Genomic DNA, 10,700 nt, shown 5'->3' with positions numbered 1-10,700 from the left:
TACAGGAAAAAACAGCTAGAATACCAGAATATACTCTATAGTATATCATTATCACTATATAATATTATCACCCCACATTCACACAGGAAATATTGATGGAATATCTTGCCCAAGGAGACGACAGAAGCTGCCATAAAACAGCTGCATTCAGTTCACACGGCAATAAATCTGTGTTAAAATATCACAAATAGTGTTCAGATTCTCATTCCAAACGGCAGCACACGGCGGGTTTGAGCTTATGGCTGTTTATGTGTGTGTTAGTTGTGGCTTAGTTAAAATGGACAGTATTTTTGGTTACAGAAAATATTCAGTCTTTAAACAAACAAATCATAAACCAATTAATGTGGCCATAAGGAAACGATCATAACGGGTGCATTGAGCTACTGTTCATTTATTACTGAGCGCACAACTGGTGATCGCTTCAGTCTTTCTCTGAATTCAAGTTAAAAGAGTAATTTGATTAGCAAAAGAACAAGCGTTTAGTTTTGGGGTATGTATACGTCCAAAGTATGATATATGAGAAAATTTCTCATATGGGTTCTTCTTTTAAAAGGCTTTCACTTTTCAAAACTCTCTCAGGAATACTTTTTTTTTTACACAAACAAACTGCTGTTTTCTCTTGTTAAAGGTGCCATAACATGCTTTTTTTTCACGTTTCGTAGTCTATCCTAAGTGTATAATTGATAATAATAAGGGTTGTGCAACACCCTTAACATAATAGTTATGAAATATCACCCAGACCTTGGACCCCCTCACCAACCCGGAAATGCAAACGGCTTGGTTTGATATTCACCCCCACCCTTGCAAAGAGCGATCTGGCTCCCCCGCCCAACCCGTGACGTAGTCTCAGAGCACGTGTGTGCCCCGCCCAACCCGTGACTTAGTCTCAGAGCGCGTGTGTGCCCCGCCCAACCTGTGACGTAGTCTCAGAGCGCGTGTGTGCCCCGCCCAACCCGTGACGTAGTCTCAGAGCGTGTGTGTGCCCCGCCCAACCGTGACGTAGTCTCAGAGCGCGTGTGTGCCCCGCCCAACCCGTGACGTAGTCTCAGAGCGTGTGTGTGCCCCGCTCACCCGTGACGTAGTCTCAGAGCGCGTGTGTGCCCCGCCCATGATAACGCGTGCCTGTGGTTATGACGTGGTCTTGTAGCCACCCCCCATCAGTTTGGAGATTCGAGGAAAGGAGATAGTCTGTAATATAGCTAAACACTGCGGGAATCAATCAAAAAAACACTCTGGGTACATATATGAAGCACAAATAGCAATGTAAGAAGGGTAAAAGCTCTGAAAAGTCGATTTTGCATGTTATGGGACCTTTAACACTTTAGTTTTACTGGACATTCTCTTCAGGGATTTTAGCCGCTGCCCCTCCTCCTGAAACTGTGAACATTAATGATCAAACTTGTGATATTGGCCATAATATTGTACCAACCAAGCACAGCATGTTCTTAAATCTGAAGCTGTGGACGTTTCACACTGCAGCACCGCTTCGTCCATGACCCATGCTACAAACGTCCGAGCTACAGCAGATGTTTTGACAATAACCAATCTACTAAATCTCCTTCACGAGCACAAATCCAACTGCCACGACACAAACCAGAGGAAACAAATATGTTCCAGAGTTGAAATCCAGCCATAAACGGTTCAAGTTCATCCGGACAAATGATGGTGTGAAATCGGGCGTGACGTCTGAAATATGATGGCATTTTGTGAGTTTTTCCACTCATCACTCATTTCCTCAGCCATTCTGTTGGCAAAGGTCAAAATTCTCTGAGGAAGTATAATTCTAATTTTGGGGAGAGGTTTTTCCGTAACTTGATCCGGAGCTGAAAGTTGTTGTTTTTTGGATTTCCTGCGATTTGATTCATGAGGTTTTTCCGTTGCTCTTGTTTTGTCTGGAAAGTGGCACGAGCAAGATCATTTTGAGTTTAACAACGACCGACTTCATTTTCTATTTATCCTCAGACAGTATTTAGTAGGTTCAGAAAGTATGTTGGATATTTGTGAGAGCGTTGATTTCAGTAGATTTTATACTTCCAGTTTTGTGGTGTGGAAATCAGGTGCTCCAGCTTTAAATCCATCAAACTGAATGTAGATCAACTTTAGAGGGATTTTCTAATCACACACTGGAAACAATTCTTAAATAAGACATTGTGTGGATAAGTGCTTCTTAATCATGTTTGCCAATGAATTTGTGTGTGTTAAAGTGAAACAAAAAAAGCTCCTAGTTTTTATTTTAAGAAAAGCAATTTTATGCTTGTTCCATGGGCAAATCTCATTTAAATGTTTATTTGCTTGATTTTCTTCCAGTGCACTAAACAACTCACACTTGTCAAATCCTATATTGGAGGTTGCACAAAAGCAAACAAACTGTTCGTATCAAATATTGATATTTCTGATTTGACTGTATAAATGTGTATTTATTCACAATAAATATTGAGCCAATGATCAGAGTGATGAAAGACTAGCACTGTTACAATTAGCAATAAAAAAATAATAAAATAATACACGCTGTAACTTATGGCATTCCAGGTTTGGTTGCGACTCTTATAAATATTTGGATCTCCAGGAGGAGCATGTGACTCATATTTAATACGGCATTGCATTTTTGGAGTTTTTGGCCTTGTTTAAAGACAAACAGCAAATACCTCAGCGCCTCATCTGAGCTCATCCACTGAAACAAAGACTTGAGTATCTGTCTAAATAATCTCACAAAAAGCACACAGTAAATCTCTCCTGGCGTGAAGAGGAGTGAGCGAGGTGTTGGGCTGAAGTCACATGACCAGCTCTCATCTGCTTTCACTTAAGACGTTTGACTGGCTCTGGCTCCGTCAGCGACTGCGTGGACACTGTGATTCGAAACTCATTTTGCCGATAGCAAAGTCTCAGCAGAACAGATTAAAGGCATTTCTTTCAGATTTGAATGTGTTCTTGAAATAACAGGCTGTGACGTGTGCATTGTGTGAATGAAAGTGAATTTTGAAAATACTAAACTTTGCCAAGTCTTTCTTCTGACAATAATGAGAAGAAATATTGTGACATCTTGTTCTAATAGCTTAAATGTCACTGACTTTGAAACTGGCAAACGATCATATGCATGCAAGTACATTCTTAAACGGCACATGATGGTGCAACTTCCCAACGCACACGTGTTTTGTAGAGTTATGTCATAATAACATTGCTGGCTCCTTGTGCTCTCAGAAGGTGTCTGTACTCTGTTATCCCATCATGCCTTACTGTTGCTGTGATGAGGTCATATATTTAGACACGAGCAGGATGTGTTCACGGTTTGTAGTAGAGATGATGTTGAATGTTGTCCAAAACATGTTCCAACTGTGACAGTTCATCAAACCTCCCAAAAATACTAAAATGTTACAGATTGTGCATTGGAGCTGAACTCAGCATTAATCAATAGATCCACCTCCTCTTTGTTCACTTAAAAACGTGCTGGGAGTTGTGAAAAAAAGAACACATGCATAAGTCTGTCTCCCATGTGAGCTACAGAGCTGTTACCTGCTGTAACTGCTGGATGGATCCAATAGTCTTACTTCACCAATCAGTTTATTACACAAACTAGCTCTCTGTGTTATTAAAATACTGCCCGTATTTCTATCTAACGTCTAATAATTAGAAACTTGAACAGTCTTTGCTACAAAGACTTGTCTCTTGTGTTGAAACTTGGCGCTGCTGTTGCATTGCAGTGGAACATGGACGGGCCTTTGAACGCAATCAAACAGACTGAGCAGCTGCAGAAGAAGAACCAAGCTTCCCACGTAATACTGCTAAGCGGCCTGTAGAGGCCACTAAAACTCACCGTGACTTCCAGCCAAGCTTTAGCAGCAGACGTGAGGAGAAAGCTCATTTTGATATATATAACAAGTTAAACATAGTTGTGACGCTCTGTAATTTGAGATTTTATTGTTCAATCACCGCTTACGCAGTCAGGAGGGGTCGGAGGGTGTCCGGTTTGGGGACCACAGGATCTCATCTCTGCTGTTTGCAGACGATGTTGTCCTGATGGCTCCATCAAACCCAGACCTGCAACATGCACTGGGACGGTTTGCAGCCGAGTGTGAAGCGGCTGGGATGAGAATCAGCACCTCCAAATCCGAGGCCATGGTTCTCGACCGGAAAAAGGTGGCTTGCCCTCTTCAGGTGGGTGGGGAGTCCTTGCCCCAAGTGGAGGAGTTCAAGTATCTCGGGGTCTTGTTCACGAGTGAGGGAAGGATGGAGCGTGAGATCGACAGGCGGTGCAGCGGCTGCAGTCGCTGCATCGGACTGTTGTGGTAAAGAGGGAGCTGAGCCGAAAGGCAAAGCTCTCTATTTACCGGTCGGTCTACGTTCCTGACCTCACCTATGGTCATGAGCTTTGGGTAGTGACCGAAAGAACAAGATCGCGGATACAAGCGGTCGAAATGAGTTTCCTCCGCCGTGTGGCTGGGCGCTCCCTTAGAGATAAGGTGAGGAGCTCGGCCACACGGGGGGAGCTCGGAGTAGAGCCGCTGCTCCTCCACGTCGAGAGGAGCCAGCTGAGGTGGCTCGGGCTCGAGGTGTCCCACCGGGAAGAGGCCCCGGGGAAGACCCAGGACACGCTGGAGAGACTATGTCTCTCGGCTGGCCTGGGAACGCCTCGGGATCCCCCCGGAGGAGTTAGAGGAAGTGTCTGGGGAGGAGGAAGTCTGGGAGTCCCTGCTCAGACTGCTGCCTCCGCAACCCGGCCCCGGATAAAGCGGCAGAAGATGGATGGATGGATTGTTCAATCACCGCTTGCCTTAACTGACCTGACCGCATGCCACTGGCTAGCATTCTTGCCTAACAAGTGTTCGACTCCTGGGCCTTTCTGTGCAGAGTTTGCACGTTTCTCCCTGTGTCTGAGTGGGTTTCTTTCAGACTCTGGTTCATCATCAACTCAAAACATGCACAAAGATAAAGTCCTCCTGCTCAAGCTGAGCTCACGATCTGGAGATGGTCCCTGGGCGCTGCACAGTGGCATCCACCACTCCTGATGGAGAAGGATGGGTCAAATGCAGAGGAGAAAATTTGAATACAATTAAGACTACCTTAATCTTAACTGTTATTGCTGCTATTTCTTAACAATGCTTCAAAGTTGTGATCCATTTTCCCAAACCCCACGTGCTGTTATTTTGTATCATACATACTCTACTTGCACAGGTCATGACGATGACAATAGCGACAATAAGTGACAAAAATAAAGACAAATATAGCCGCAAGCGGCAATGATCGGCCCTCGCCACGCCGCCGCCACGCCGCAAGAGGAGGTGGCGCTAACGCGCCCCAATTGTCCTTTTATTACATCTACTGCTGAATCTGTGACGCTGTCACATCTTCTCCCCTTTGTTTTACCATCAAAAAGCAATTTTATTTTGAATTCTTGGCAAAATGTGCGGCTTTGCCGCACAGACACCGTGACTCTTAGAATAAAAATGTGGATAACTTTTGATGGTCCTGAAGATGAGTCTCACCAAATTTCAGGTTAATATGTCTAACGCCCTAAGAGGAGTTCGTGAAAGTCTAAAGTGTAAACATGTTCTGGCGATTTCCCCATTGGAATAACATGGAAGGTTTCGGTCATCGTTACGGCAAAGCCATAACAATTATGACATGGGTCATTGACTTTTTTGATGGGGATGCTAAAATTGAGTTGTGTGTCAAATTTCATATAATTTCACAAAACTAAATATTTAACCTCCATATAAAATCTGTAGGGGGCGCTGTGGCTCCAAATGAATTTATTTCACTTCAAGTAGGTTTAGGGCAAAGAGTTTAACAACTGATTCTAATTTGACGCAATTCGGACTTTATTTGCGCAAACGGCAGAAATGTTAAATTTGGGAGATTTCTGAAATTCTTGCTACAGTTTGCGGCTTTGCCGAACAGAGACCGTGACAGGTATCAATGTAATTTGGATAACTTTTGATGTCCCACTCCTCAGTAGCATTTTCACCAAATTTCAGCTTTTTAGGGCCACCGCCCTGGGAGGAGTTTGTAAAAGTACGACGTTTGGAAAAACTCCGAAGTCATGTTTAGCCATTTTTGAAGCAATATGGCCGACATTTAGTTGGGCGGACGGCGTTGCCGTAATAATATTTTTTACTTCTCTTGTCACCATCTACCTCTGCGCCAAATTTCATGATTCTACGATCAGATTTTTTTGGGGTCATTTCCCATCTCTCAATGCATTTTTGGTACATTTGGGGGCGCTGACGCGCCAATTTTTTTAATTTTAGAAAAAGGAAATAGCCAGAATGTAGAGAGGCACGATTTTTAGAGGTGTGCAAATTTTTGTGACTTTTCGTCAATGTTCACTGGGTGAAAAATAGGGGGGTTGGTCCCGAGAAGAAAGAAAGAAGAAGAAAGAAGAAAGAATTAAAGCCGCAAGCGGCATCCAACGGCCCTCGCGGGCCGCCGGCCTTCCGACTCTGCGCTTTCGACTTGATAAAGATGGCGCCCTTATTGTGTGTTGAATTAAAAAAGAACTTGACAGACGGCGACACATTGGACATGGCCAATCCAGTGCAAATGAACACAAGTGTCAGTCAAATTTGCTGCGCCGCCGCACAGAGACCGTAGCACTTAGAATATAAATATGGATAACTTTTGATGCCCCGCTTGTGTGGATGATATTTCCCAAAGTAAAGCTGATTGGGCTATTGACCACGGAGGAGTTTGTTAAAGTGTGAAGCATAAATGTGAACATTTCAAAGATTTGGCGTTTTCCCATTTGTGACAGTATATTTGCAGCTCCACGGCACAGAGACCGTAGCAGTTAAAATCAAAATATGGATAACTTTTGATGCCCCACTTGTGTAGATGATTTTCCCCAAATATGAGCTTGATCGGGCAATCGCCCTAGGAGGAGTTCGTTAAAGTGTGAAGCGTAAAAATGTGGTCATTTTAGAGATTTCGCTGTTTTCCCATTTCTGACATATATTTGCGGGTCCGCCACACAGAGACTGTAGCACTTAGAATCAAAATATGGATAAGTTTTGATGCCCCGCTTGTGTAGATGATATTCCCCAAATATGAACTTGATCGGGCTATCGCCCTAGGAGGAGTTCATTAAAGTGTGAAGCGTAAAAATGTGGTGATTTGAGCGATTCTACGATTTTCCCATAAGGATAACATGGGATGTTTCTGTCATCGCTACGGTTACGCCGTACAAAATATGACTTTGGCTCTCATACTTTTATGATCAGGATGGCAAATTAGAATTTTGTTCAAAATATCATGTCATTTGGAAAAACTCTATTGTTTATAGGCCACTCTGAAGGCCAAATAGTCAGAATTCTGGGAAACGTTTGCGGCTCCGTCGCACAGAGACAGTAAATGTTATCCTTAAAATTTGGATAACTTTAGATGCCCCACTTGTCTAGAGGACGTACACCGATTTTGAGGTTGGTGGGCAAAACGCACTAGGAGGAGTTCGTCAAAGTGTAAAACAGAAAAATGTGGATATTCGAGAGATTTAGCGGTTTTCCCATAGGGATAACATGGGAGGTTTCTGTCATCGCTACGACTACGCCGTAAAAATGTAGGCATTTGTCTGATTGGCTTTTTGGATCGGGACGGCAAAATAGAATTTTGGGTAAAGTTTAGAACATTTTGGTAAAACTAATTTTTGACCTTCAATGTTAATTTAAAGGTCAATCTGTAGGGGGCGCTATCGCGCCCGTTTCAATTTTGTCATCATAAATTGGTCCATACTAGAAAGTTTAACAACTGATTCAAATTTGGTCCTAATCGGACTTGTTTTGATCAAATGGGAGCAATTTTTAGATCTGCAATATCCCAAAATAAGTTGTCCAACTTTGCGGCTGCGCCGCACACGGACCGTAAAAGGTATCTCAAAAAATTGGATAACTTTAGATGCCCCACTTTTCCAGAGGAGGTACGCCAATTTTGAAGTCGGTGGGCAAAACGCCCTAGGAGGAGTTCGTCAAAGTTTGACGTGAACAAAATAGCTGACTCTGCGTGTCCCGAATTTCGTAGCTCTACGACAAAGTTGACCTCGGGGCGTCTCCCATAGGCGCAATGTATTTTGACTTTTGTCGGTGGCGCTGTCGCGCCATTTTTTAACGCAAAAAAAATGGCCCAGAAAAAATCTAATTTTCCGCCGATTCTGAATTTTGGGCAAAGTTTGGTGAGTTTTTGAGCATGTTCAGGGGGTCAAATTAGAGCTCAAAAAGCAGAAGAACAAGAAAAATAATAATAAATATAGCCGCAAGCGGCAATGATCGGCCCTCGCCACGCCGCCGCCACACCGCCGCCACGCCGCAAGAGGAGGGGGCGCTAACGCGCCCCAATTGTCCTTTTATTACGCCTACTGCTGAATCTGTGACGCTGTCACATCTTCTCCCCTTTGTTTTACCATCAAAAAGCTATTTTATTTTGAATTCTTGGCAAAATGTGCGGCTTTGCCGCACAGACACCGTGACTCTTTGATTGAAAATGTGGATAACTTTTGATGGTCCACCCCTGAAGATGAGTCTCACCAGATTTCAGGTTAATAGGGCTGACGCCCTGGGAGGAGTTTGTGAAAGTCTAAAGTGTAAACATGTTCTGGCGATTTCCCCATTGGAATAACATGAAAGGTTTCGGTCATCGTTACGGCAACGCCATAACAATTATGACATGGGTCTCATTGACTTTTTTGATGGGGATGCTAAAATTGAGTTGTGTGTCAAATTTCATATAATTTTGCAAAACTAAACATTTAACCTCCATATAAAATCTGTAGGGGGCGCTGTGGCACCAAATGAATTTATTTCACTTCAAGTAGGTTTAGGGCAAAGAGTTTAACAACTGATTCTAATTTGACGCAATTCGGACTTTATCTGCGCAAACGGCAGAAATTTTAAATATGGGAGATTTCTGAAATTCTAGCTACAGTTTGCGGCTTCGCCGCACAGAGACCGTGAGAGGTATCAATGTAATTTGGATAACTTTTGATGTCCCACTCCTCAGTAGCATTTTCACCAAATTTCAGCTTTTTAGGGCCAACGCCCTGGGAGGAGTTCGTAAAAGTACGACGTTTGGAAAAACTCCGAAGTCATGTTTAGCCATTTTTGAAGCAATATGGCCGACATTTGGTTGGGCAGACGGCGTTGCCGTAATAATATTTTTTACTTCTCTTGTCACCATCTACCTCTGCGCCAAATTTCATGATTCTACGATCAGATTTTTTTTGGGTCATTTCCCATCTCTCAATGCATTTTTGGTACATTTGGGGGCGCTGACGCGCCAATTTTTTTTATTTTAGAAAAGGGAAATAGCCAGAATGTAGAGAGGCACGATTTTTAGAGGTGTGAACATTTTTGTGACTTTTCGTCAATGTTCACTGGGTGAAAAATAGGGGGGTTGGTCCCGAGAAGAAGAAGAAGAAGAAGAAGAAGAAGAAGAAGAAGAAGAAGAAGAAGAAGAAGAAGAAGAAAGAATAATATTCCGATGCGAAAACAAGGTTTCCCATTTTCCAAATATCATAAACTATACATTTTCGGAAAGCGCTCGCGCTTTCCTACCTCATGGTGTGGGTCCCTGGTCACTGACGGGTACTTTCGTTAATTTTGAGTGGGCTCCGCCCACTTTGTGTTTTTGGCCCTCTATACAGTAATAATGTTCATTTTTTGCATTACATGCTTATATGCACGGAACATGCAAGAGATGGGGAACGTATTCGTGAGGTACTAAGCGCAAATGAGTGCTTTATATGGGGATGACGACCGCTTCGCGGTCGTCATCTCAATGTAAAGTGCTCGTTTAGTGCACACTTTTGCACGGGCTTCGCCCGTTTACAACGGTAATGTTCCATTTTCCTACTACTAATTAGTATTCCTACTACTAATTAGTATTAGTATTAGTATGCACGGGGCGTGCATGAGTGAAGGAGTGCGTTAGTGAGTGTTTGGAAGTGGGCGAGCGCTTCGCGCTCGATTTCGTGCGCACTATGTGCGCACTTTCGCAGCCGTGCTTCGCACGGCCTTACGAGATTAATAGGCCTCTCGCCAGCTTGTGGCGCTCGGGCCTAATAATAATATTTTTAGCAAAAACAATATAGCCGTTTCCACTATAACAACAAATGATACATCGTTTGAAAGCTCTAAGCCTTCCCGATGCCGTCATGGGGTGGAATCATCATTACGAGCGCTTACGCGCTCGTCACTCCCTATTCCGTCGGGATGCCCCGCCCACTCCCCATAGACTTCCATTGATTTGAGCAGATACAAGCATGACCCATGCCTGCGGCATGGATTTTCGCGTACGGGACGATGCCAGGAGGGTTTTTGGAGGAATGCAGCGCTTCGCGCTGCTGTTGTCAACAATGAGTGAATGGGCTACGCCCATTCACTCATTGTTGACTATTTCTGTCATAGCAGGAGTAAGTATGCATGATCCATGCCTTCGGCATGGGATTGTTCACTGTACTTGCCAGGGGCGACGGGGTACCAAACATGCGGGCGCAGCCCGCATGTTTGGTACCCCGTCAGACAGTTGCAACGCTGCCTTTGGCAGCGTTGCGGGAGCAATAGGCCCTCCGCCCTGCTGGGGCTCGGGCCTAATAATATTCCGATGCGAAAACAATGTTTCCCATTTTTCAAATATCAAAAACTATACATTTTCGGAAAGCGCTCGCGCTTTCCTACCTCATGGTGTGGGTCCCTGGTCACTGACGGGTACTTTCGTTA

The sequence above is a fragment of the Eucyclogobius newberryi genome, unplaced genomic scaffold, assembly GCF_026437365.1.
Source record: "Eucyclogobius newberryi isolate DKJ021-1_F unplaced genomic scaffold, fEucNew1.0.hap1 SCAF_1, whole genome shotgun sequence".
Classification (NCBI taxonomy): domain Eukaryota; kingdom Metazoa; phylum Chordata; class Actinopteri; order Gobiiformes; family Gobiidae; genus Eucyclogobius; species Eucyclogobius newberryi.
This window is presented reverse-complemented; position numbering follows the sequence as displayed.